Source organism: Ceratina calcarata, unplaced genomic scaffold, assembly GCF_001652005.2.
Source record: "Ceratina calcarata isolate Rehan_Ccalc_2016 unplaced genomic scaffold, ASM165200v1 scaffold180.2, whole genome shotgun sequence".
NCBI lineage: Eukaryota > Metazoa > Arthropoda > Insecta > Hymenoptera > Apidae > Ceratina > Ceratina calcarata.
The window spans coordinates 1,510,691-1,538,668 of NW_017139431.1; the positions used below are offsets into that span (position 1 = coordinate 1,510,691).

The 27,978-nt window shown below is 45.4% G+C and overlaps 1 protein-coding gene across 4 annotated transcripts in view; it reads left to right on the plus strand.

Annotated features, from left to right (window-relative positions):
• Window positions 1–27,978, plus strand: part of SoxN (SRY-box transcription factor soxNeuro) — a 93,933-nt gene that overhangs the window by 19,267 nt on the left and 46,688 nt on the right. The window lies entirely within an intron of this gene.

A 27,978-nucleotide genomic window follows, 5' to 3' on the forward strand; every position in this document is an offset into this window, starting at 1 on the left:
GCGGGAGCGTGATTCGCACCTTCCCCCTTTTTTGCGCTTGTCTTGCCTCCTTCTCCCTCTCCCACCCTCTCTCTCTCTCGCTCACTCTCTCGTCTCCTCTCCTCTCCTTTCCTTTCTTCTGTTTCTCCCGTTATTCGCCTTTACACGTTCGCTCATACGTGCACAGGTGCGCACCGAGATTTTCACTCCCCTTTTCCTTGCAACTTTCTTCTCGCGTGCAGCTCCTCCTCTCTGTGCCCGCTGCCTCGCTTCTTTTGAAGCGTTTACGCCGGACGGGGTGTTAGAGTTTCATTTTTTAGGAAGCTACTGCTGGAGCCCGGAGCTTCTGAAACCAAAGGGAAATCCTTTGATGAATTTCATGCCGGTCGCGCCCTTTCTTCACTGACCTATTACGTTCAGGGATCTAATAAGTCTTAGGTTTGTCGCTCGGCTGTTCGCCGACGCAATACAGAATTCTTTGGGGAAAACACGCGATTTCGATAAAATCCTTTGACTACCGCGCATTCAAGTCTCTCAACGTTTCAGCTCTGTTGAATTTATACCTGCATTAAAGAAAAAGAAGTGGGGGAGTGAGTTGTCTGGAAAATTTATAATGAACTTCCAAGAATATCGAAATCGGATTTTATACACGGTGTCCCCAGATTAAACGACTAAACTACTCCAATATGTTCTATGAGTAAAAATAACAAAAATATATTATATAAACATGGGTATGAAAACGGTGTATGAAACGGCTGTAAGAAAAGTATGAAACCTAAAGTCAATAGTGAGTTCGTTGTTGGTGCGTTGAAACGTGACAATAATGGAACATTCACACTTATTGTACGGACCGTAACATAGAAAAAATTTTACGTATCTTTCGGCAAAATTTTGGGTTCGTTATCATTATTAATATAAAATCAATGAGTTCGGTCAATGAAGTCAGGTTCTAAGCAGCGACCATTTCATCGGCGCTCGAGAGTTCACGGGGAACACCGTTATCTACGACGATCGTTCGCTAGTGTGCGGCCCCACCAGTGTATCGGATGCACCGCGGCGCGACGTCTGCGCATTTGCATCGTGTGCATTAACAATTGTCTGTGTAGTGCACACGTATACAGGCGTGTACCCGTTTCACCAGTGCACGTGAACGATGGACTAAGTGCGTGGTCACGCATGCGCTTTGAGGAGAGTTACTTGAATCCGGATTCGCGGCCGACCATCCGCTGGAGACGGGAAAGAAAAATGGCTTTCGTCCATCGAATCGACGTAACATCAACTGACGGAGAGATAACCGAAGCATGGAAACGTTTCCCATCTCGCACTATCTCGAGTATTTTCGTTCCTTTCAAAGAGCGAAGTTGCTAGAATGAAAAAGGATCTCGCGATTTTTGCACGCGAATTTGTAATTAATTCAAATTACTTCTCTTGGCGCTAATACATGTAGAGGATTTCACTTTATTCGTCCTCGGTTACTAAAACGTCCAAACAAATGTATATGTTTACCGGTTTCGAGGATGTTACGTCGACGGACAGGGAATGAGACAAGGCATTTTCATCCCTCATTACCTACCGTAATCGTCCCGTAGAAAAACAATTCAAACAGCGTCAATTACTCGATGAAACAGTCACGGTGCATACGCGAGATTGCGGAGGAAAAAGGAAAACTGCGGCAACCCCTCGAAGAAAAAAATATATATTCACCGATGCACGGCGACGTCGCGCGATTCACCCTCGGAACAATTTAAACGCAGGTCCTCCTTTGCCAGCAAATGATCCATGCACCGTCACTCGTAATTGTAAACGTCCCCATAAAGACATCTCGTTACCGGCTTGGGCCAAGACTCGTACGCAGGGGCGGGGTAGCGAGGGGTTGGAAACGTCGACGTTATTAACTTCCCATTCCGGTCGCCATGCCGCGTTGCTTCGTTTCGCGACAACGGACGGAAAATAGAAAAAAAAAATGCGCCGAACGAGGAAGAAAGTGGTGGGAAACGGAAAGGGGAAGGAAAAAATCGGATGCCGCCGCATCGGGCCAACCCGGCGTAAAGGCGAGTTTTCAGCGATCTCATTGTCCGCGGCGACGGGACAAAGGGGTGGACGACATCAAAGACTCGAGTCAAAGTTATCGCCGCCGGCTGTACATCCCCGATATTAGCCCTGCGCGCGGCTAATAAACCTTTTCACTTCTTCGACACACGCGAATTTCCGTGTTTCTCGCGGCTCCGCCCGATACGTTCCGGCGGCATATTGGCGTCGCTGGTTACCGCCAATCGGAGGAAGGAATCGCTGTCAGATTAGCGGCTAGCTGAAAATTAACGCCGTTTTTTTTTTTCATGAAAGAAAATATCAGCCGGAACCAGTCAAAGACTTTTTGCGACAGAGGCTTCGGGCTTTGCGGAACGATTGGTTGATTAGTTTAATCAAAACCTCTGAAAATGGATCCCCGGTTTCAATTGGGAACGTTTTGGCATGATCCCTCGACTGTAAAAAATCTCGTGAACATTCAAAGTGATTGATTGATCGATTCTGATGCAGCCTGTAACGTTTAAACGATACTCGGAATGTGCCCGGGGGAGAAAACGAGCGCTCATTCATTCACTGTCCTTAAAATACATATAATTATGTTTCGTCCTTGTTCTTCGATTTAACCATTGAAAATATTGGGATATTTTTTCATTACACATTAGGTTGTATAATAAGCTCATTCGTGATTTCTTAAAAGAAAATGAAATAATGTCAACGTTTTATGGACCACGTGTCCACATCTTCTCTTGTCATTTATCTTAACTTTTGTTGGATTAAATTCGTGAATTCATCATTGATGTTCTGTCTCTTCGTTTTCGATCATCTAATTGTAAATTGAAATCTCTTCATCATTTAAACCTGTTTTTAAGCTCGTATTTATTAGACAATCTAGTGCTTTGACAATACCAACAATAATAAAATTATCTCATTCAAGTTTTTTTTATCCTTGTCACAACGAAGATTGAACTGTTTCTGTTTCAACTCGAGAAGGCATTCTACATTTCAGCATCTCATAAATTATTGTAATGATAGTCTGGTAACACATGTAGGAATTTGAAGGAAGAAAAACGTTGTAGGAATGTGCATTGTGGTACAATAATTGCTTCTCTCTGTTCTTCTCTCCATGGATAATAATTCGTGACGCCGCGCCGCCGAGTCGAAAAATGCCGATGACTCGACGATCGAAGGTACCTACATACATGCGCGTCCCACAGACTTCACGACCCCGGTCTCTCAAACTTCGCGCCTCGAGCCGGCGCTAATTAATCTCATTATCGGCTTAATCGCATGGAGATGCGTATCAATTAATAACACCGCGTCGATGAGTTGCAGCTGCGCGATGCTCGTTCGACTCGTACTCGACTCGAAACACGAAAAAGAAAAAGAGAAACCAGGAAATACAAAGGAAAGAAAAATGTTTAAGACATGTCTTCGAGGGGAGAGGATTTCTAAATCGAGTTTAAATCGTCGCTGTTCCTTGATTTAATGACTTTTTGTTTTGCGTTTCTACGAAAATTAATCTTTAATTTAGCTTATACATATCTCGTAAGCGATAACAAGCTTAAAAGTGCAAGACAAGATTTTTCGTACAATGAGTCAATGAGAACTGTCTATCGACAACAACAAATCTACAGTTTGCAGGATTACGTAAGCTTTAAAGAAATGAACATTTAATTTGACGAAATACGATATTACGGAAATAAATAAACGTCGCAATTATTTCTCATTATTATCTGCGACGTATATTGTAATACATTTTTTTGCGAATGTACAAAGAAAAGGAAAAAACAACGCAATAATCTGATGCGCGTTATATCGCTTGGAGATTAAGGGGAATTTTTTTATAAATCGTAGATAACTCGTCCTCTTTCTCACGTTCGATAATGAGTCGCTATCTCTGTCAAACTTAGTCAGGTGTTTAACGATCGTTGCACACTGGTTGATTAAAAAATATTCGCTCTGTTCGAAAGAACCCGGGAAAGACCTAACTCGTCTTTCTAAATCGGTTCAGGACACAGAAGGGGGACAGGAAAAAAGTGAACACGGTGAGCAAAGAGGAGAGAGGTGCGTCACAAATCATCCACGAAGAAATCTAATTTACGGTCGCACACGGCTTAGGACTGGCCTAGAGTCTGGACCGAGAGTCCAGTCCAACCGAAACGTGGGAAGTTGAAAAATGCGAATGCCCATTAAAGATTCGGTGACGTCCTTCGCTGGCCGCCGATTTACCGGTCCCCTCGGTCGCAGCCTCATCGTGGTAATTTACTGGTCAGCTTACGGCGATTACCCGGCTCCTTTGTTACTATTTAACCGTGCTGACTTCGATTCGACGAGCAAACAGAGTATATTCGCGGCTTTCACCGATTTTCGCCTATTCTATTCACTACTGAATTAAAATATCATACAAAATTATTACTGAAAATACGGATAGTTAAACGTTATTTGAAAAAAATAAGAGACTGTTGGACATATTAAAAAAATGGACTGATAAGAATTATTCTTAAAGTTTCATAGTATTTGACATTGACAGATTATTATTTGAACACCTTGATGATGTGTAAAAAGTGAATCATCCCTCAGTAAATTACACTTGCCTCCGGAAGCGGAATTCCTAATTACTATTCATATGTGGGAGAACGAAAGAAGAAGGTATCAAGATTGGCCCCTGCCCTGGTCGTAACACGGTAATTACTATATTGTCCAGGAACAGGTCCAGGTCTCATAGAATCTGGTTGGTCAAGCCAGTCGAGAACGATCTACGAGATATCGCGATCGTAGATCATGATAACGATAGCACGCGATAGGCGTGAGTCTGTTTCCCCTTGAATCAGGAGAAAAACGCAGGGTTCGTTGGTGGGAAGCGTGAATTCGTTCACGCGTAGCCAGCGACAGGTGAGGAGCAACAAGAAGGAAGAAATAGTGGCCCCTAAACGCGTAAGCCATTACATCGCCCCTTAAACGCCTATTTATTATTTCTCACTGTATGTACTGGATAATCGTTGGTAATAAATGGCGGTGATGCGTTTATGGAAAACGATGGGAGCGAGAGAAATGCGAGTTGCAGCAATACTCTTTGATATACGAGATCGTGTCATATGGCAACGGAAAACGCGTGGAAAAATTCATTTGTCCGCAGATGCGGTTGAGTAACTAACGATTTTTATTAACTTGTTCCACTTGCAATCCTCGACATCATGACACAAACCTGCACGCTACAATTTTCTACTAGCCTCAATCTATTGTGTGACATCAAAGTTTAAAAATGTTAAAATTGACTTATGCCTGACGTAAAGAGAGTACACGTATTAAACTCCATGAGTGCAGTATTGATGATTGGGAAAACAATTAAAAACTTGATCTTCATACTAATTGACTAAAAATACAAAGAACTCATTTAAGTATTACGTTTAAACTCATACTTAGAGTCTCAGATTAATAATTTGCTGTGTGTTATCAAACTAGTGGTTTAGAAATGACCGCCTAAAGACAATTAATCTGCATTAATTCCGTGAGTCCGGGCCGCGTAAATCTGTCAAAAATTTCAACGGACACAGGGCTGGCACGCTGAAATACTAGGAAACATTCCAGCATAATTCCCGGCGCTCTTCCTGCGAGGAGAGCAAACGCGTCGCGTCGGCTCTCGGGTGGGCCGATATTATTTTTGAAAATCTCGCGCAAACGACGGCATTCCAGGGTGGGGCAGCCTCGGCATTAAATCATCCGAGTCTCGCGCGGCAGCAACGGTGGCTGTTGCTCGAGAGAGCCGAGTGGACCGAAGCGAGAGAACCGTGGCAGCCCGTCTGGCTGCTAGTTGCCAGCATCGCCATAACCAACCTCACACCGTGGCCTACCCGTGACATACGGTTTATTGCGAATGTACTCCAGCGCCGCTAATAAATTCCTTTTTGGCTAGCCACCGACCTATTTGAACAGTCGCTCGTTCTGTCACACCAGTCCCGTTCTCCCCATTTTTCCCCCTCCATTTTTTTTATCTCGCCACGATTTACTGGCCGCTTTCTGTGCCATTTCCCAACTTAATTTTCCCGTGTCAAAGCCCAGTTATCGCCGATAAGCTGAAAAATTTCCCGCTGGTTCGTTACGATTTTCCATCGCGCTTTTTTCCCGTCCCTCGTACCGTTTCATCGATTCGATAATCGAGTCAGGCGCGCAATTTGAAATTCAACAAGATAGAATCGGTTTGATCGCGCTCGGTTTCCAGTTATTTAGAAGCGCGCAGTACACCGCGCATGACGGCGCTAATAAATTCCTGTTTGAACAGTCGCTCGTCCCGCGCCGGTTCGACTCCACTCGTGTCCCTATCTGCTTTTTTTTATTACCCTCGCTTTACCGGTTACGCATCGGTGTCGCTTTCCAACTTAATTTTCCCCTGTCAGGCCTGTCCATCGATAAGGTGAAAAATCTCGCGAGCTGGCTCGTTTGAGCGTCGCGTTTTCCTCGATTTCGACCACCATGTCCTCTGATCATTTTCATCGATCCTTTATACGCGTTTCGACGGTGAATGCCGCGTCGACCGCTGTCTATTTCATTCGTTAGAGAGCATTTTGTCCGGTTTCAATGGTAATTCGTGCCTGTCCGCACTCGCTGATGGTTTATCGGATGTGTCCTTTTTAGGTGACGATCCGTTTGAATATCGATGCGTTTTCGGTGACCCTTCATTCGGCTTTTACTGGCTTCTACTCATCGGCATGCCGTCCCACCCCGCGCCAAACTCTCTGCGATACTTTTGTGTGTGTGTGTGTGTTTTTTTTTCTATTTTTCGGCAACTGTTCTCTTACCAGTAGCGCGTAATAGGTCGATGGAAAAATGGTCGCGTTCATTACCAGTCCTCCGATGCGAGGCGACGCACCCAATAAATTAGCCCATTCGCGATAATTATTCTCCGCGGAACTACCATTCAGCGTTATCGTTCCGAAACGCGAAATACGATTTTCATTCGAGCTTTTTCTGCCTACTGTCGCCCGCAGTTCGACTCTAAAAAATGTATGCGTCAACGCAATGAATACCTTTATTGGAAAACCCAGGCGTGCTGTATGTGGCATATATTCTCACCGATAACTATCAAAATACCTTGTTTTTTTTTACAACAACCATCGAGCTGTCCTGTACACAAATTATTCCAAAAATCTCTCGCATCATCTAACTTCTCATCATTAACTCTCATTCATAAAATCGCACGGCTTATCCTCATTATCCATGATGAATAACTTCAACGGATATCAGTTTATAGCAGCACGAATTTTGATAGCGCGTTACGTTTGCAAGGAAAGTAAACATTTGGCCCTTAAAGGCACAGGCGATCAAAAGCGTAGGGCGTAGGACGTGGGGGAACACGCGTGCAACACGAAGCGAACGGCAAACACTCACGGCGGCGGGACGATGTTCAACCTGATCGGAAGCGAGTGCGGCGCGAGAAAACGCACGTGGCACGGACCACGGTGCATCGACCACCGGCATACCCCTAATTAAGCTCGGTGTACAGGCTTTAAGTATCCTCGTCGTCGTGGTCGTCGCCGTGCTCGTTCGATCCGCGTGTGTTTGCTCGTGGTCGTTCTCGTAAGTTTCGTCCGGCACATTCATGGCCGGGGGCTCGCTCGAGTAGCTTTCGAGAATCCTCGAAACGCGGTGCTTGGATGCGAATCAGCTGGGGGACGTTTAAACGAAACCTTGGTCTCGTGCTTCTTTGCTGATGCTTCTTTCTTTATTTTCAACCTTTCGCTTCTCGATGATTGACCGCGTAGGAAACTTAACAGCGGGATATAGTATTGAATAAAACGAAGCGAGTGTATCGTATGTTTCCAGTATGACATTCAATGTGTAACGAAGCTTGTTAGTTGCTTTTAAGAATAAGAGATACCGTTATTTAATTTGCCATGCGTCAATTTCTGTCTTGTTTATGGATAAGAAGGATTTCTCAAAGGGGAGATTAGTTGTTCAACGGCAGTCAATAGGGTAGGAGGGTCGCGGATTTCTAGCATGCTAAATTACGTGTTCCGTGGCGCGGTCCGTTTCTGAATAACCGTGTAGGTTGTAAATTTCGCAGCGTCCGCCGTGGTACGCGGCTACGTGGGTGGAGTTCGGTCGAGTAGCTCTGGAGGATGCTCGAAACGCAGTAGTCGACTGGCTGGGTTTACATAGGGAACGCTCAAACGTTCGAAGATGGACGGAAGTTTCTTTAATTATTCATAGAACCGAGCAAATCTCCAGCGTGGCGTGGTGCTCCAGGAAAGCGAAGAGGATTTTCTTCCTCTCTTAATTGCTTTTGCATGGAACCTTTTTGCTCAATATTCCACGATATATCCATCATCGTATCAATCGTAGCCTAACAATGCGTCTACTTCCTCGGAATATTCTTTTCTACGTAACGAACATTCCTTACCTACGTTCAGTGATCGCGTGGCTATTGATCTCAGGCAGGCAGGACAAAAAAAGGTAGAAACTAGATTCTCCGATTTATTGTTTCCTCAGTTATCGATACTTACAATCAATCGTTCCCTTCCACGGAACTGTTCTTGTTATCCATTTTTTGTTTCTTTTATATCTTTGGGCGGAATAGCACGAACGCGGACATTTTACAAGTGGCTCTGTTCCTCTCCAGGTTCGTGAAAAGAATTTCGGCTTAAGCGTGACACGCGCGCCGCGTGAACCGGCAGGATTTGAATTTGTAATTTGAGGCCTTTGTCGATCCCGGTGGAAATTGAATGCGTCGCTCGTTAATAGAGTCTCGGATACGACAAACGCGACGGCGGCGTTTGCACCTACGGGGACAACCAGGCGTGAATTGGTCTCCCGTGAAGGAAACGCGACGATTTACGTATTGTCGATTACTCCGTCACGCAGAGAGCACCGGGTTTCCTGTTTGATCATTCAGGCCGTACATGCTATCTTGGTCATGGCTCATTCTGACACTGTTGGTTACCTGGCAATTTCGCACTAGAAACTGACGAAGATTAGATTTCTATAATTGAAACCAATATACAGAGGATAATCCATAAATATTTATTTGTTTGTTTGTTAATGCAATGTAAGTTTGCGTACACGTGAGCGAATTACTTGCATTTTCGGGATGATTCGATTCAATTGGGATGCTTCTACCTTTTTCCCAAAAGTTACTATTTTAAACGGAAGGTCGAGGGAGGAAAGACGCGAAACGTTAGCCGACCTTAATTCCTCGATTGCTCTCGAGGTTCTCTGGGAGTAAAAAGGAAAGGGAGGAGGAAGCAAAGAGAGAAAAGCGTTCACGGTAATTTCCGTGACAATCGGTGAAAAGTCGAGCCGGGACGCGGCTGTGAATAACTCTTTTCCTGTGCATTAAACAAAATCGCAACAAGATCGACCGGCGGCGAGGCACTCGAGGCTCCTCACCGCCCAGATCGAGCAGATCGAGCCATGCGAGAAAACAAGCGTTTACGGCTGGCAGGTACACGCGCATAAGCCCGCGGTGAAATCACCGAGTAACAAGTGTCACCGTCGCTTCTAATTAATTAACGAAGCCGCGTCTGCCTGTTCGCTCCCGTTCGAGGGAACGATATCATCCCGTGCGCCGTCTTCGTCGTCTCCCGTCGCAATCGGGCCCACGCAGTCGTGTTTAGTCGACCGGTCTTCTCGTGAACCTTCTCCTCCCTTCCTGCAAAGCGGAGCAGCGAAAGGGATTCTCGTATTCGCACTCAGACAGAGTGAAGTGCCGCGAGGGAGAAGTTACTACCGGAACGAGTTAACGTTGCTTAATGCTCGAACGGCGGTCGAGAATTAATCCGACGCGTCGGTAAATCGCGGGAGTGATCGTCCCTCTTCCGATGCCTGAAGCCCCGACGAACCAGAATGGGGAAAAAAAAAAGCGATCGTTTGCACCTTCCCAAGGCTGTTGTAAGTAAATCGTTCGAGCTGAATCCTCCCACTGTTGTCAGTAAATCGTTCGAGTTAAACATCTCTTCGAGTATCGTTGACAAATTGAATTTCCGCGTTTCACGTTGAGCCTTTCGCGTCATTCCCCAAGGCTCGTTTCTGATCAACGAGAGCCACGCCACGTTTTTCCCAATGCAGTCCAAAGGATTCGGGACATCCCTCTGTCAGAACAAATTAGTGTTAAACGTGTTCCACTTGTCACGCCAGAGTGATAGTGACGTAATGTCCCTGCAACTCGATATCCGTACACTGTGGAAGCTAATGGTTCGTCCATTACTTAACGTCTAAGATTTCTACCCCCCGTAGGACAGATGAATTTTTTGATTACTACTGCAGCCGAATTTCCATCGCCATATATTCGTCAGCAAATAACCGCTTCCATAATGATTCTCATAGAAATTATTTTAATTCGTCTTTCAATCGTAATCGTAGCACGTGTTGACATTGACTCTTCGTAATCGGACGGTTAGATCCCGTGATATGTAAATCGCGGAAAGAATAGTGTATTCGCCACGGAGCGAGGACGATAAGGCGACCGCGCAAAGAGTACAGCCTGCTAGGAAAGCGAAGTAGCGACATCAGAGACGGTCCGAGGAGTTTCGAGTTTCACCGGACATGGTTCTCGCTTTTGCTCCTCGATTACGTGCGCCCGCGGCACCACGAGACACTAGTTTTCTGACCCTTTTCTCTAACCGACCGGTAAATCCATCAGTCTGAACCACGAAGTGAACAAGAAATCTGTGCATCATATATAGAGTATTGGTTTCAACCCTTAAAGCCTTGTCCTGTATTTTTTCTCTATCTTAAATCAATTAATTCATGTACAGAGAGTGCACTTGGAATGACGTATCTTGACTCAACGATCATCTTCAAAACGAAACTATATCTTCGTCAAGGACTATTCCAATTAATAATAGTTTTATGAAAGTACCAGTCGAGTAGAAAGAAATGCTTCGGTACGATGGCACCAAATTCCAAGCTGAATAATTTCGAATAGCGCACGAGGTTCGTGGAAAGATCGGTTTCAAGAGTTGATCATGATGACTCAGGAACGGTGCTCGAGGTGTTAACTGGCCAGTCACGATGCACATGTTCGGCCAACAAAACCTGGCGTGTTCTCCTGGCTCGCGCGTGAACACGCGCGAAGCGACGAAAACCGTCGACTGTCGTGCGCGAGAGGTTATTGACATTATTGACTAAATATTGGCTCCGTCGCTTCCAGATATCCAGCTCCGTAAATTCTCCTAATTGTCGATGTTCGGGTTCTTTCTCCGTTCAACTTCTCGCAATTAGAATGTCCAGAAACGAGGAAGAATTCCGAGCCCACCGTACATCGAATAGCTCGTGGAATTTTTTAATTCCTCGGGAGCAAATGTTCGCCGTGTCTCGTGGGAACACGGTCTCGAGGGTAAAATTACAAGTAAATCTCAGGGACGGAGTATCGATTGCTCGGCAACGGGACGTTGTCACATCCGCGATTGTACGGAAACCGACGCAAAAGGATCCGAGGAGGTATCAGTGACGAGACGCCACCGCGGCACCGTGCGCCGACAATCCTAGGAGAGTCGGCCGGGCACCTACGCACGTATAAATTCACGCGTGTGTCGGCCGGAGACACGGTGGGTGCCCCGTACTGTCGCGCGGGCAGCGTGACCGAATCTGAATCTGTGAAACACCGACACCACCGGCATTATGCATTACTGGCGAAAGCTCTCGTTTCCCCCGTCACTGGGAAATTGAGAATGGAACAAAATCCGATGATTTCTTGAGTAAATTAAAAACAGTAATCTCACAAGATTAATTTAGTTAGCCACAAGAAAAGTCCGACAGTATAACGATTAATATTGTCCCAGGAAATTGTAGACAAGTTTGAGTGAAGTAAAATATGGTTGATCATAAAATGGCACAAGTTCCAATGCGAAATTGCCTTGCATAACGAGTGAGGTGCATTAAACTCGACGAGAAACGCAAGGGGCGGTTCACCTGTTTGCACCTGCATAAGCGCCACCACGCGATATCGCATATTCGTACAACGACGACTGTGTACATGTAAGTGAGGCGAGAGCGGGAGGGTAATCGTAGCACGGTCGTGTGTAGATTCATGGTGTGACCATTGTGTAACTGGAACTCGTCGTGTTTTCGCAGGAAACGGAACAGGTATACGACACTGCATATGCAGTTACATCGGTTTCCGTGGGCTGCGCCTAGGCCCCGTGGAACGCTTTCGAACGATGCAATTACCGAGTTGCATCGGGGGAAGGACGCGGTCGCCGGGGTTTAGGGTTTCGTGGTCACGTGTATCGTGTTTAATCGTTGCACTTTTCGATGCAATCTGTCCCACCGAGCTTCCTCACACTCCTTGATTAATCACTCGATTTCCTAAGATTGATCATTTAGAACCTAACTCAATCGCACCTCGTACCTTTAAATGAGGTGCTGGTACAATTTGGAGAATGCGTTCTAACATAGAGCAACACAATGGGTCGAAGTTAAAATAAAACCCGCAGGATTATGATATTAAACCAATTAGTTTATTATCGTTATTTACACAAAATTCGTTTTCGTATGTTCTTATCGTTTCTTTTTGAACTTTCAATTTAAAATTCGATATATCATGATGACGTTTATCCTCCGGGCCGCGAAACAGCGGCAGCCAGCCACGAGGAGAAGGTGGAGGCAAAGAGTGTGCGAAACTTCCATTAACGACTCGTCGATCCGCGAAAGTTATCGGGCGCGGTTCGTCCGCAGGATTCTCGCAATTGCAGCCGCGGCGCACCGTGCCGGTCTCTCGTTAATGGCTCGCGACTATTTCCCGGGCAGCAATAAGTCGGGACAGAAGTTTCCACGGAGGGACGGGTGGGTGGCAGAGCCGGAGGAGAATGCGGCCGGGGGAAACAGGGACGGGGGGCAACGGCGGCCGGAATTTCAATGGGAGGAAAATCTTGGAGGTGAGACGGAATAAACTGGAGCGCGCGTAACTCGCGCTCGCCTTTGCCGCTTTCCGCCGCTATAAATTCATAAACTACAAGTTCGTCCCTCGGCCAGGCCTCGCGCCTGCCACCCCCGCACGATCCAACCCGCAATTCTCGTTCCCCGGGTTCCCCGTTGCCGCGGGAGAAACTGTTGGAAACTTTCCTACGGGTTACCTTGCGCCGCGGTGTTGGTACCTACGCTCGCGAAAGCGAACGAAGGGATGGCGAGAGGCGGCAAGCGAGAAACTCGAGTCTCGGTGCCTCGATAAATTCATGAGTAGTTAGTTACGGCAAGAAACTCCGCCGGTTTTGACGCACGCCTCACCGGGGTTACAAGGGGCGCGGTGGGCGTCTTTCGCCCGTTGTGCGCGCGACGACTCCAAACCCACCACAGCAGTAGGTAAATTTGGAACCGTGGAAGTCGTACTCTCTTCCGTACCTCTGTACGTTGTGCTTTTGGTAATTGATTTGTTTTCCGTTCTTCCTCTCTTTTGCTACGAAAAGGATATTACATCAAAATAATAATCCTCTATACAGATCCTAAAACGTTAATGCAATTCAATAGGACAACTTTAATGAGATCTGTTTTCAATGATGCAGATAAACGTCGATTATTATTTCTTACAAAAAGAAAATCATATTCATTCCGTTCCAATCAATGTTGCTAGCTTTATACGCAGATTATCCCAAATTTCAATAGGAAAACTTGTTCATCGATTTCCGAGTCGGCTGTTTGAAATTCTGGCAATAACTTTGTCGGCACCGTGCCGCTACTATTATCAATACTCGGGCTTTATTTAACGGCGTGGCGTTCGATCCTCCTGGAATCGCGCGACAATTATTCAGCTCGCATAGGTAAGAAGGAGCTCCGTGTTCTCCGCGGTAGTAATCGAATGAGTAAGTTGCGCGTGGTCGGCATTTTCCTCCTCATTTCGAATTATCGGGAGGAAGGTATTGACGCGCGTGAGACGAAAGGCAAAACTTGCCACGTGGCGTGGCGCATTAATTAAACGATGGTAAGTGATCGTCGAGCATCGAGCACGTAGGCGAAGGCGGCTGCCAGCGAAGGGAAATTACATGAAAACGGCCACGTGCCATCGTACAGGAAGCGGGAGCCGGTGATTACAGGGAAATCGGTTCCCTTCGTAGACTCGTCACGTAAGTTTCACGTGGGAGGCTCTCCGTGCCGCGCCGTCACAGCGAGAACAGCCGCCGTCGCTGCCATCGCGAGACGTTCCGAGAACCCTCAGCTCGTCGCTGTTACAAATGGTTTTCTTCCCGCGTCATGAATTTTTCCCAGTTGCAATAAACGCGATTTGTGGGACGTTTATTCGTCCCCGCGAGCTTGCCAGAGGAGGTTTCAGTTTCTCGAATCCATGCGACAAGCTTTCAGGTTAAAAATGCCTCGTCGTCGTCGGGCTCTTGACCTTTTTAACGTTTCCCGCTTCGCTCTCGCCGCGTCGTACCGTCTTGCGTAATGAACCTTAAATCGCGCTCGTAATTGGCGTGTCCTGGTGCAAGGCACACACTCTCTGCTCGCGAATCGCTCGTGCTTCCCTTACCTTCAACCGTGAACCGGCACGCGCGTCGTAAACGGACTCCGTCTTAAAAAGTTCCCCGACCAAGAACAAGTTTCTGCTTGCGACAAAGTCATCCGGTTCGCTGGAACGTTATCGCCGGCTGCCGCTGTCTCCGGATTTATCAGATTTCCTAGGAGCAAGGGAAACGAAGTAACCGAGAAATAACCGAGTCCCGTTGGCGGTGTCTGGGTACGAGACGATCAGCTTAGACACCGTTGCAGTGGCACTAGGTGGCTGTGACAGCCTGGAAATTACTACTCCGCCGCGAGACGTATCTCTCCTGTCTCTTTATCTTGTGTACCACCCACATCCTCTCACGCACGGCTACACCCCTTTGTGCGATGCGTCTTCATCGCCGGCTTTACCTCATTTTCTCAATTGTGTCGTATTCGGACCACCGTCGTCACGCAAATTATAAAACTTGACTATCGAATTGGTCAAAATTGTCAATTTCATTTTGTGCCGTTTCGTTTCGACGAGAATATGAGTAAATGCGATCTGAATCGAATATTTCGATGATTAAATTGAATAATGAAATGAAAGAAATGTCGACATTCATAAAATAGTGAAATATTCGTGATTTTGAAGCATTTAATTAGGGAAGAAATTGGAAATTTCGTAGTAGATGGGCCTAGAATCGGTGGGCTCGAAGCTCGCTCTGGCATCGAAATCCGCGCACCGTGGCTGGCGGTCGGACCGTTTTGCGCCCCGTCGAACACAAACGTGGGTCGACGTGGTCGTGGCTACCGGATTTCACCCCTGGCTACACACTCTCTTTCCAGTCCACGATATTTCTTCCCGCCTCGCCCCGGCGTTCTTAGACCGCCATTTGATCTGGCCCACGATAGCCAGAGGAGAAGGAGGTACAACTCAGCCGGAATATCTTCGTCTCTGGATGTTGGCTCTGTGAAACGGCAAAGCGAGAGGGGTAAAAAAGGAACGAAGAGGAGCCGAACGGAAACAGAAAGACAGAGAAGAGGGAAATGTAGGTGGACGAATACGCGAGGGAGAAGCGAAAGCATCCATCGTGGTCGGTTCCGTCTCTCTGTTTCTGTCAGCTATCCGCGCGCGAGCTCGAAAAGAGGGCATGGATTCTCTTTTGCTCGCCGTTCGATTTTACACGGCGGCTTTATCGGTTTCGACAGGATTCGCACACTCGTTCGCCACTCCTTCAATTTGCGTCTCTGCTTCTTCGAACGATGTGCTTTTTTTCCGTAAATTGCGCGGATAACGCGGTTTGGTTTCCGTAAGACAGGTTGCCCCGCGCTTTGCTGACCGAAGCAGGGATTCCTTTTACGTCGCGTTACCGTCTGAATCTACCTTTCTGCTTCATCCATGGCTTGGCTAACGCTGTTTCCGAGAATTCTAACGAACTCGTCGACCCCCTCGACTGTGAAACGCTTGCTCTTTATCGACGGCATAAACGGCGAACCGATGCGCTTGCGCGGAATAATCAGTTTACCTTTTGAAATTAGCGTACCGAGGTTCGCCTCGTTTCAACCATGTCTCACAGAGGAACCTATTCTATTATTCCCTATGTCTTCCAAAATGCAATTGCCGTGCCGACTTCTTTTCCCCAAAAATCAACTTCAATTCCAGTTTTATTACTCTCTGTCCTAAATTACTAAATAGAATGAATAGTACGAAAAATTTTTAAACATTTCCGAAGAATCGAATTCTATTTCTAACAGTGATGAAGAATTCTCGTAGTTCCATACTTATTTGTAACTTTAAAGAAAGCTAGAGAATACGAGAAATTAAAAATTTCATATAATACAAGAAATCGAACATTTCATGGAAAATGTATTTGTAACGAGTTATTTGAAACTCTCTGTAGGTCATAGTTTATAAATCTATAACAGGATATTCATGTAACGGAAGGAACATGTGTCGACCGCGTGATTATAGGCGAGGCCAGGTTCGCGGGCGAACCTCTACGCTTAATTCAGTAGGCGGAGGATTGTCGCAGAGATTGGAGCTTTCCGATCTCTTCTAATAGAAAAAGGCGAGCGAGCGACAAGAATGAAAGAGACGAAAAACTCGGTTGAAAGTGGGGGCAGATGGGTTCACGCGCTTGCGTGCCTTCGTTTTTGATTATGCGGCTCCACGATAGGATCTGACACCGGGCCATTTGCATGGCTATCAAGATACCGGCCGTTCACGGGACACTCATACCACTAAAGAACCGCATGCGTCTACCCAACATGCCTGCTTTTCATTCCGAGCCACGCTAGTTACACGAATGATCGGTCTTTTCCCTCGAAAGGCGGCTTCGAAGGGTCTGTTTGGACCCTCCACGCGATTACCTCTTTATTCTCTTCTGTCTTTGGAGAATTCAATTTGTCTCTCAAGTCATTCTCGGGAAATATAATATTAGAACGGGTAAATATGTAGCATGTCTCTATAGCTGTCTTTTTTTAAAGAGAGAATTTTTACTCTCCCTTTACTCTGTCCTCTTCTGATTTTAAGAGATTCAATTTGCCTGTTGAATTATTTTTAGAAAATATGACGCTGAAACAGGTGAATGTGTAGAATTTCTTAAGAGCTTAGCCTGCGGCTACCGCGTCACGGTTGCGATTTAAATTTTAAACCCGGGACGGTAGCTGGAAGCGCGATATCGGGCATTGCGGTGGGGGTGAAAAAGGGGCCGTCACGCACAAAGTGGAATTCCCTGGTTGCTCACGTACGTGCGATTAGCATGACAAGTGGAAAGTAATTGTTCGCCGTAGACGACCTGTAGACGAGTTGCAGGCCCCGAGACCTGCCGCCCGGACCCCCGTGGCTCGTGACGAGAAACAAAGTTTCCTTTTCAGCGATCGCGAGCAAACGCTCGGCCCTGTTCCGATTCCGCGTGTCTTCCAAGCCTGCTACGTTAATTAATTTGATTATCATGCTTGTTTCGCGATAGATTACTTCTGTAGGTTCGCCAAAAGATCATCTTCTGTGGATAGGGATAGGTAAACGTATCGTCATTGTATTTTATAATTTCCAATTCAAATTCACAACGAAATCTGTATACAACAGTGAGAATTGTCTGTATATCATGTGTCATAACTAGACACTGAGATTTCTTACAATTTTCCAGTTGTTGAACTTATTTTAGATCTAATAATATACAATATTATTTTCGCATATGTTGCGATTTTGTAACTAGTTTATGGCAGAGAGTGAGTCCATTGATGAAGCAACAAGTGTAAGAAAATTCGAAGGCAGAGAAAGTCGAACGGGGCCATTTGCGTTTCGTCAATGTATGCTTCTTGAAGAAAAAAGTTCTTATACCTGCCTTCACGAAAGTCCACAACTGTTTCGGGTATCTTAAAAGGCTCGCGATCATGGACATAAAATAAACAGTGCGAATGCTACGTTGACAACGAAGGTCCTAAGGCTAAAAGGCATTTTTCCAGCTAATTCTTTCTATAGCCATTATATCAACAGTGCGCTAAATAGAACCACAGTATTTTTGAAATATTAATTATTTAACGCCCACAATTCACGAAAAATACTCGCGCTGGTTTTTATCGCGTTTCACATCTGAGAATTAATTTTACGCAAGTTATGCTGCGAATTTTTCGAGACGGGTAGGCTCGAAAATCGATTACCGGGTTTATCGATCTCCAGGCTCGTTTCGGAAGAGACGGGGCCGGGAGCCGGCCATACTGAGGAGGGAGAGACGGTTATGTAGCCTAGATTTGATACGAATCTGAGATCATTGTACTAGACACGATGCCTCGTGGCAAAAGGAGAAAGACAGCCAGCCAGCCAGCCAGCCATTCTGTGATTTCCATACAGGAAGCTCCGTAACGAGAAACCATCAACCCCTTCCTCGCTTCTCTTTGCCGCTGGCTGCAGCCCCTGTACTGTACTGTAGCGTACCACCCGCTCAAGTATGAGACTGCCGGTTCTTATTGTTAGTTGTCCCAGTGACGCGGTGTATGATTACCGATTTCATGTTACCAGGTACAGACATTTAACTTAATTCCTGTTGCTCAAATAAATTCGAAATACTCATGATCATCATCTCTTATTTCTTATATGTTTAATTAATCCAGACGAGTTAGTTTATTACCCTGTATTCGCAAGAAAGATAAAATAATGATTGAAGAATCAATTGGAAAATATACTATAAGGGTAATTTATATTTTCAAAAATTATTAATCTAGAATTGTAATACAATAGTAATGAAAAATAACATTCGAACCATTGCTTAAAATTTAATTAAATAAAGAACCGTCGGCAGAGGTGAACAACAAATTTGAGAGGAAGACTCGAGTCCAAGCATCCTGTTAGCTCTCCGATCGGGATCAGGCTGTTGCGACCAGGTGCGTGCGTTGTCGAAGAGAGCACAGAAGGGAGGGAAGGAAAGATCAGGGTGTTCACGGATAGACGAGGGGCACCCCTCTCGTCCCCCACGGTTTTAACAGCGAAGGACTACGGACGCAGGAGGGAACTAGAAACGAGGGGAGGGACACGGCTACCTGAGGTTCTCGCGCCCAGGACCTTCCCGGTAGAAGGCTTTGGGCGCCCAACTGTCTGCCCGATCCTTCTTCCGTACGCGTCGGTGGAGCAGAGATTTTTTTCCAGGATTCGAACCGGTACCTGGCTAGTCCCCGTGCCAAACGAGCCTTGAACCGTCGCGTCGTGTCGACGATTTCGTTCGTGAGTTGCTGCGATGCTTTCGTCCAGAAATACGAACAATTCTCAACACTGCAGTTAAATTCTCAGTGTGTCTGCCTCACAATCGAAATTAAATTATCGGTGCTTCTTCTGTTGTAATTGAGAAATTATTTGAAATTAACAGTTTTTCAACTTAATATCGTAATTTGATGAGGAAACGACGCTCGATGACATATCAAATGTAAGCGAGCGTGATGTAACACGCGTGGGTGCGGACTTCGACTTCCACACTCACACGTCTCTAGGTGTCCGCAAACACGGGTTCAGATAACCTCGGGGTAAACGTGTAAACTCGACTACCGGTGTTACGAAACCAAGGTCTGGGAATCTCCTCTGTTTTCCATGTTAATATTTGAACAGAACCGTTTCGTACATGAGCGGCCAAAGCGAACTGCGCGCTAACTTCACGCGACAATCAGACACAAGGAAACGGAATAACATTTTTTCGTTTCCGTTCTCTCCGTGGTTAGAAACTTTCGCGTTCACCTGAAACAATTGCCAGCCTGTAACACCGTTTAAGCGGGAATCAAACGGATTGTAATATCGCGATAAGAACAGCAACGTTTTCCTCGAATTTCATTCGCTCCCAAACCGAGGAGGGAACTCTTTTCGCGGCGGATTTTCGAGAGGTTGGTAATTGTTCCCGGACCGAAGTCCCGTGGGAAGATAATCCTGCCGGTGGCAGAAAGAAGAAAGATAGAGAGAGACGGAAAAAAAAGGAAAGTTGCTTCTCTGGCTGAAATTCTCGGAAGTAGGATTTCTTCTCTGGCGAAGGTTGTAGTCGCGGAGGAGCGTAGCTGGCTCAGCGATTTCTCCGTTCATGCTTCCAGGATTTACCAGCTCCTTTCATTCACCGACCCTACGTTGCAGTCCGACTTCTTTTTCGACGACCCAATTTTGTTTTATTCAAATTTTTTTTATCCCTGCCTTGGGCGGGAATAATTCTTCATTACCCGACGAAACAATACAGTGCCATAAGTTGCCGCGATAATCGTATAAAACAGACACATTACTTTCTCTCGAAATTTTATTAAAATAATTCTTGCCGCGGAGGATTTTCGTCTTGTCTTGGTGAAAAAGCGTAGGATTTCCTCGAGGAAGACCCAATAAAAATTCAGTTCCGCGTCCATGAATATTTATTCCCGGGGTGGCCGGAATTCGTCAGAAATCTCTACGTGACGCGAAACGACGACGGGACAGGACGCGACGGTTGTATCTAGCAGAACGTCCACCTCCAGGGCTTTTCTACGAGTCCTTCGTTACGTTTCCGTGGCCACCCGCAACCCCTCATTCAGTAGGATTATTTCCTATTAATATGCATTACGCCGCTGCCGACAAAAGGAGCGAGAGACCGGCCGCGGCACTGTAATGTAAATAAACTTAGGCTTCCGGATCTTCTTCCTCGAGGCGGACACGCTTCTTCTTTTGTAATTGCTCCTCCTTTGTCTCCCGACTATCGCCGGGTCCCCCAGGACGCGTCAACCGGCCGGCAAACATTTTTCATCCCCCGCCGCGCCATTCGCGACAACTACTCCCGGTCTTAATAATAATTGCCCCTATAAAATGATGAGAGACCTTCGATTTGTGTATCATCCCGTGCTCGTGAAAGTTTTTCATGTAAATTATTATAAAATGCGGCAGTTGTTAGGATGACAATTTTTCCAGTCATAAAAAAAAAATATAATTTCAACAACACATGAGACAGGTACTTAAAATAATTTATCACTGATCGACACATGAGATGTATCACAAAATTGGAATTCTCTGTTGTTTATCTGATTAATGACAAATTGCTCGCTGTTTTCCAGATAAGATATCGACTATCACTTTTCGCAGATTGTTCGAGACGCGGCACGTGGACGTTTACGTGCCGACGAACATTTCATTTCTTAGGAACAACTGTTCAGTTGTGGTTGTCCATCGTCTCTTGCTCTTTAACGGAGCGCGTTCCAATGACGTGGCGGATGATTTTTTAAACGACCCTCAGCCCGAGCCGGAGGTAGATAATGCGAATCAACCTGTCTCGATAGTTCTCCACGGGAAATCCTCTTGTTCACGGGGACGGGTTTTATCGGTCGGATATCCTCGAAAGACGACGCACCGGCATTTATAAACAAATTCTCGAATCGTACATCACGGTCATTGTTCCGGGCCGCCCCTTCTGAGACGGCCGTACAAAAGGATCGTAACGCGGATGACAAAGGAGGGAAAAAAAGAAAGGCAGAAGTGCTGGAACCGCCGTGTCGATGAGTGCCGTCCTCCTGAACTGATCGGCATTTGAATAAATTCACCTGTACCGGCGCTCGTCCTAACCAGATAGGTCGAAAGTGAGACAGAAGGATGATGTTTAAGAGGAACTCGATTAGGCGATGATGAAGCCTCGATTCGGTTTCTCTACATTCCAAGCATCGGGAATTTAGACCTGTACCGATTATGATCACACATTTTACTTATATTATGTGATCATAAATAAGTCTAAACAATAACCGTAATGAAGAACGTAAATAAGTCTTACCTTTTAGAAAATCTAAAGTAAAGAAGACATAACATCCTACTTCTTAACCAATTACATAGAAAAATGGTGAATATTTATTTCAATATCATCTCGAGAGGCGAAGAAAGATGTAGGAAGAAAGATTGAGAAGAAACACTTTGCTTCCTTGATGTTATCATCACCATTTACGTTGTAGAACAGAAAACAACGTTGCGTGTATATTTTCGTTGGCTCGCCGGTGTCTGGAAATCGTTGACAAGCGAATGCGTAACTGAAATCTCAGCATCCAGACCAACCTCCCCCCTGGAACGGGCCAGTGGAACCCGTGATGCCCCGCGACCCCGACCCTGCGCGTATTTTTCCCTCCCCTTTTCATCCCCCTGTCGGTGACGGGGGCTGTACGGCTGCAGCTGCAGCTACGACCAGGTGTGTTCTCTCGCAATGTTACCGCAAGGGTGAATTTCTCTCTCTCTCTCTCTCTCACTCACTTTTTTCACTCTGTCTCCCTCGCTCCTCACCCCTCTGTCACCCTCTCCGTAGCTGTTCCTCTGTGTCAGCCCGATGAAATACAGAATTTTGATCGTCACGTTATTTTTCGAACGAATTTTTTTGCAAAACTCGAGGTAGCCGAGAAACTTACGAATTTCGTGTTACGAAAAAAATTATACATTTTAAAATGTACAGAATATTTCAATTTGCTAATTGACGATAAGTTTCACTGAAACACAAACAGACCGAATAAAACGGGAACGTTCGATAGCTCTTCAAACGACGCGTAACGTCTCGGATATTGTGCCCGACGCGATACGGGAACAGATTTCACTGGGAATCGTCGAAATATATTTTTATTGGCGGCCGTGCGAAGCCATGGCGGATAGGAAATTGCGGAAACGAGAAACCGGCGATATCTCGATAAGAGCCACGCCGGGCAACGCTCTCATTGCCACAATTTCCACTTCCACTTCCACTTCCGGGCACGATCGCTTTTTCCCATCGGTCGAACCTACAAAAAAAATACACGCGGCCTATTGTCACGTAAACCCGCGAAGCAATAAAAATGACCGGATCGGGAAGAGACGTGGAACATCGTTATTCAAAAACGAGTCTCGGAAAAATTGTCGAATGCATTTATCAGTTCAAAAGAAAGGAGCTCTCCATCTGAAAATTATTTAATCATGCTTCATCGTTTGTCATATGTCGCAGCCATAAAAATATCTTTCTATTTCACTGTATTTTATTACATTATAAATTGTTCGCTGCACGCAATGAATCTGATAATGAAAGATAATGCTAAACAATATTTCTTAATGCTTGTTGACAGATGGTATGTACAAATCATCATAAAGTATTTTCGAAATTTCAGTCCTTCTTTATAAATGTATCGTCTGCTCTACCTTGTTGAGCCAGTACGTTTTTTTTAGAGATCAGCGTTATTTTCACGTTAGTTTAGCGAGGTCATGTGGGACCTCGCATGATTTTCACATAGCCGCGGCAACGCAGCGACAGGGGCGTACCGCGTGCCTAATGACGACCCTGGCCGAAGTCAACGAGCCGGTACGTTTCATCAGCGGGTAATCAGTGCGAGCCGGTACTGTCCGGCACGTCGTCGGTCGCCTAGGTTCCGCACCCTTCCGGTTCCGGTGTTCCGGTAGGCTTGCCTTCTCTCTCTTCGCAGGGGAACTCCGGTTTCCGGTTTTCAGGTGGGATACACGCTCAGCCGAGCGCTGTCACGTTTCGGATCCATGGATCCATGGATCCTCCTTCCTCCATTTGTCTCAGTCCGCCGTTCACCGTCCCTCTCACTTGCGTGCGATCGATCGCGCCCTCAGATTCATTTTCGTTCGCACTTCCGGTCGCAGCGATTTACGATTAACCGTGTAGGCAATTTCCTGAACGAGTTATTTTTAAAAGAGATTGCTGCCAAAAAATGTACACGTCAAATTCATTTGAAACTGTATCGATTAATTGATTTGGTTTTATCATACGGAGTAAATTTTACTTCATGAAACATGTCAGATGCTTCTGAACGATCGTACAGGCACCTACTCGAATTACTAAAATAGGATCCCGCTTCCTTTCCGTTCTACTCGAGTTCATCGAGTGTTCGTGTCCCGATCCTCGAAAACGATCCCCCTGATCGGAGGGTGACCGGTATCGTCGTATCCCGGTGCAAACGGTGACTAATGGCCAGCTCGGTGCTTGAACAAAACGTCGAATCCGTCGGGCCCAGGATGAAATTGGCCGGGCAACCTACCGCACTGCGCCCTAAACAAGAGGCCCCCATTAGACGAAATGACTAGAGGCAGCGAGCCACTCGTGATTAAAAGCTCGATTTGTTACACCAGTCCGAGTCGAGCGTCGAAGAAAGTCGTGTTTAACCGCCTTTGGATCCTCGACGCGTAACAACATTAGCTTGCTTCATTCCTGTACATTTCGACGAGTCCGCTACGATTTGATTTTACTTAATGGCTGCTCACGTTTAATTAATGTCGATGCGATGACGATAATAGTATCGTACTTTAACAGTATAATCAATGAAAACAGCAGTGAACGATTTTGATGATTCATAAACTCGTATAAATTATCAACATCGACTGCATGGGAATTTTGTGGGAGACTGAAAGTCACACGGGGGACCGTAATTAAAGCGTAGCGCTGGTCCGCGGTTTTATGGGAAATCCGTGAACGCAGCACCTGCCAAAATGGTCGATCGCATGGGACAGGAGACCGACGTGATTCGCCTGGTCGTTTAATGACGACGAGGTTGTGGGAACCCGGTCACGGGTGGAGCGAGCACTCCCCTTAAGTACAGTGATTATGTGACTGGGGACACGGTACTTGCGTAGCGCTCGACTCGATTATTAACATGGATCGATTCGGCTCTCTCTCCTTTTCGGAGAGATTTCTGTGGAAATTTGCGAAGGGAAAGGAAATATCATAGACATTTTTCTCGTCCAATTAAGAAAGAAATTTCTCCTTACTTCATATTCTGAACTAATATAACACAATTAAATTATATTTAAAACGTAACAAGAGATTTGTTTGAGACTTTTGTAATTAAATTAAATATTTTGTGTTCCTAATCGAATTCTGAAGACGAGATTTCATTGCAATCGGGTACACAAATTGTGTATTCCATGGAAAAGTGTCATTTACTTTGTGTCAAATTGCAAAAGCAGGAAAATGTACAGATTTTTTTATGTTTCGCGTTTCTGGGTTTCCTCCTATTTCTTTTTTTTTATCTTTCTCTGGTGGGTTAATGGAAGTAGAGGCGTTTGCTGTGCGGCTGGATGAGGCAACCACTCTTCTTGAGTGTAACGATTACGTCGCGAGGGATACGATACTTGAAGTCGACGACTTTTAGCCGGATTGCCGCGGTAGATTAGTCCAAACCTACCTCCGTTCCAACTATCTCTCTGAAATCGCGGCTCTTTTTTACTCCACTACGCGGCAAGACACATCCTTCCCATCCTCCCTTTCCTTAGATTGAATTTAATCTTTTATTTTTCTCTGTTAAATCTGATTTCCGACAAAAATCGACGAAAAGTAATGAACGATACTTTCCGTGGCAAACACAGTGAGCATCCAGTCTTCAAATAACTTTGATCGATCACATCCAACGTAAATTGGAGAACGAATTTCGCGTTACTCAGAGAGGGTGATAGCGCTGAAGGATGAGATTGCCTTGTCACCTTGACAAATGATTGGAGAACGAAAGGTACCGTGCAACGTAGAAACGCACCGCGTCCTTCTAGTTCCATCCTGAAATTTTCGTTTCTCTTTCCTACCATCGCCCGGTTTAGGTTTCCTTCTCCTCTACTTTTCCTTACACCTGCTCGTCTCTCACGGGACACCCGAAGACAGCGGAACGAACACCCCTGCCGACGATTAGTCATTAAGCATCGACAGGTTTGACAAATAGCTACGGTTAGGGTATATTAAATGCTACGGGAATGGTCGAGCAGGAAAACTGTTTATCTTATGAGAAACGTGGCCAAATACATATAATGTGCAACACGCAATGATGTTATGACTGATCAGGATTCATATAACTACATACAAACTCAGGATGAAGCACGTTATTATAAATTATATCATATAATGAACACATGATTAAAAATGTGTATGATAACGTTAGCTTCATGCCATCAGTTGAAAATTTTAATCAAAATTATTCCTTGTTCAAATGAACAATATTTAGCACTATTCAATCGCATTTTCACAAAGAATTGAACATTCTCGGTGCGTTAGTCCCCATAATTATACATCGCCTAATTACTTTCCCGCGGGGATAGAAGCGGTCCGATTGATTTTGATGATTGATTAAATCGGCGGGACGGTTTCGTCTGCGCGCGGGCGTAGTGTATGGTCGCTCGAATTTCGGTGGTACGTGAAATTTTATTCGCGGCCGGTCCGACTGCATAATTGAAGGCTCGCGATACGTTCCGCGCGCAGATCAGCCACGATTATTCGCAACCTGTCGACGAATTGAAACGCGATCCGGTTCGTCCGTGTAAACGCGATGTTACTATCAGAACGATCGTTCTCCGGTTACGTGAATTAAGAGCCACTCATCACGTTCCGCGCGGTATTCCGCGAACATCGTTTTGCATGTTCCAGAGCACATCGAGTCAGCGATTTCTTTTCCGTTTCACGAGCTCCAAACGAAATTCGACATTTCTGTAGCTAGAACACTTTTATCTTCAAACAAAAACTCTATAATAAAGATTAGTAATTACGCAGGCGATTGAAATGCAACAATTTTCATCTCCTAAACCTTGTTTTTTCCTTGATGCATTCTTATTATGATTCATCTTAATGGTATGATGGAACAACATTTTTCTTGGGTTTCGTTATTGTGGTTCACGATTTTCACGGTGAATAATTTCATGGGGAGCAAGTATTCCGAGGCGAGTAGATGAAATGAAAAAAAAAAAGGAGAAAACCACAAAGAATCGACGGGCTCGAACATCACGCGCGGACCGTATTGCCGAAAGGGGCGGTTCACCCTCGTAGCCAAAAATCACATTCCTGCTGAACCCTTCGAGTTACGGCGCGGTACCGCGGCGAATTCGCATTCCTGTACGCACGCCAACCCTTGTACAGTCCTCGAAAATAATTACCTATATTAGACAGATAAATCTGATCTGAAAATAGTGTGTACACAGGCATGATCCTAATCGGGTACTTCAGTTTAGTGTTCAAGAATTAACAGAATTAGAATTGAGTTAATGAAAATTCTAATACGATGTCTTTTGTTCAATTACGAATTACTTCTAATTAAGTTATCCTACATTTAATTATTTTTATAATAGTAGACAATACGATAAAATATGATAATAGTTTTCTTCCACTGAGAAATGTAAAAGTAAAAAAACAACAGGACGTTTCATATGCGTCAATCTAATGATACCGAGGGGGACTGTACGTGAAGACACGGAGTTACGCAAACCGCATGGAATGGTCACGCAAGTTGCGTGCATGAGTGCCGCGTAATGCGGCGAATGTGACGAACAGTGATTTCCACCCTCGATGACCGCGGCTGCCGCGCCCTTTCTACGACCAGATGGGGTTCTCACGAGTTACCCCGTTAATACCGGCTCATAATCGGGCCCGATAATGCTCCCTGTCACAACACACAAACAATGGCCCGCGGCCCGATTGAAAAATCAAAGGATTTACTCGTGATCTTCTTGCGCCCTCGTGGGGGTGGTTCCGACGCCCGACAGAAGTAGACGTAATGGAGAAGATAAACGAGGGTGTACACCAAGCAAACGAGAACTCCCCCGAGAACCAATTTAACTGAATTAAATATTTATACGTTCTTCTAACGAGTCAGTTGTTTGGAAATAATTTATTCACCGTTGAATTCGATTCAGAGCTCAAGTACAAGTGAATTATCGGGTTCGGTGAAAAATTTGCTTAAAAATGATTTCTTTATAACACAGCCTACTCTTCAAGTAATAGACGTAATTTTGTTAACATTTGTCAGTAAAATTTTGACGTTTTTTGCTGTGTTTGATGGATAACCATTTTAGCTAACTTTGTGGAAAACATTGACATTCTGCCTTATCGTGCCGTTATCAGTCATCTACCCCCTTAACTAATTTTGACGATTGAATGCAATATAACAAACGACTTAAAGACACATTGTCAGTCAAGACAGAAGTCAATGAAAGTTCCTTTGTGCGTTTAAATTAAATTCCATAAAAAGGATGCTAAGTGTCCGTCATAATGCAGCAACAAGTGACCCAGCACCGGTAATTAACGAGTTCGGTGTCTGATCTTGTCAAAAAGCAACGACGCGTGGCTGACAAGCGAACAGACG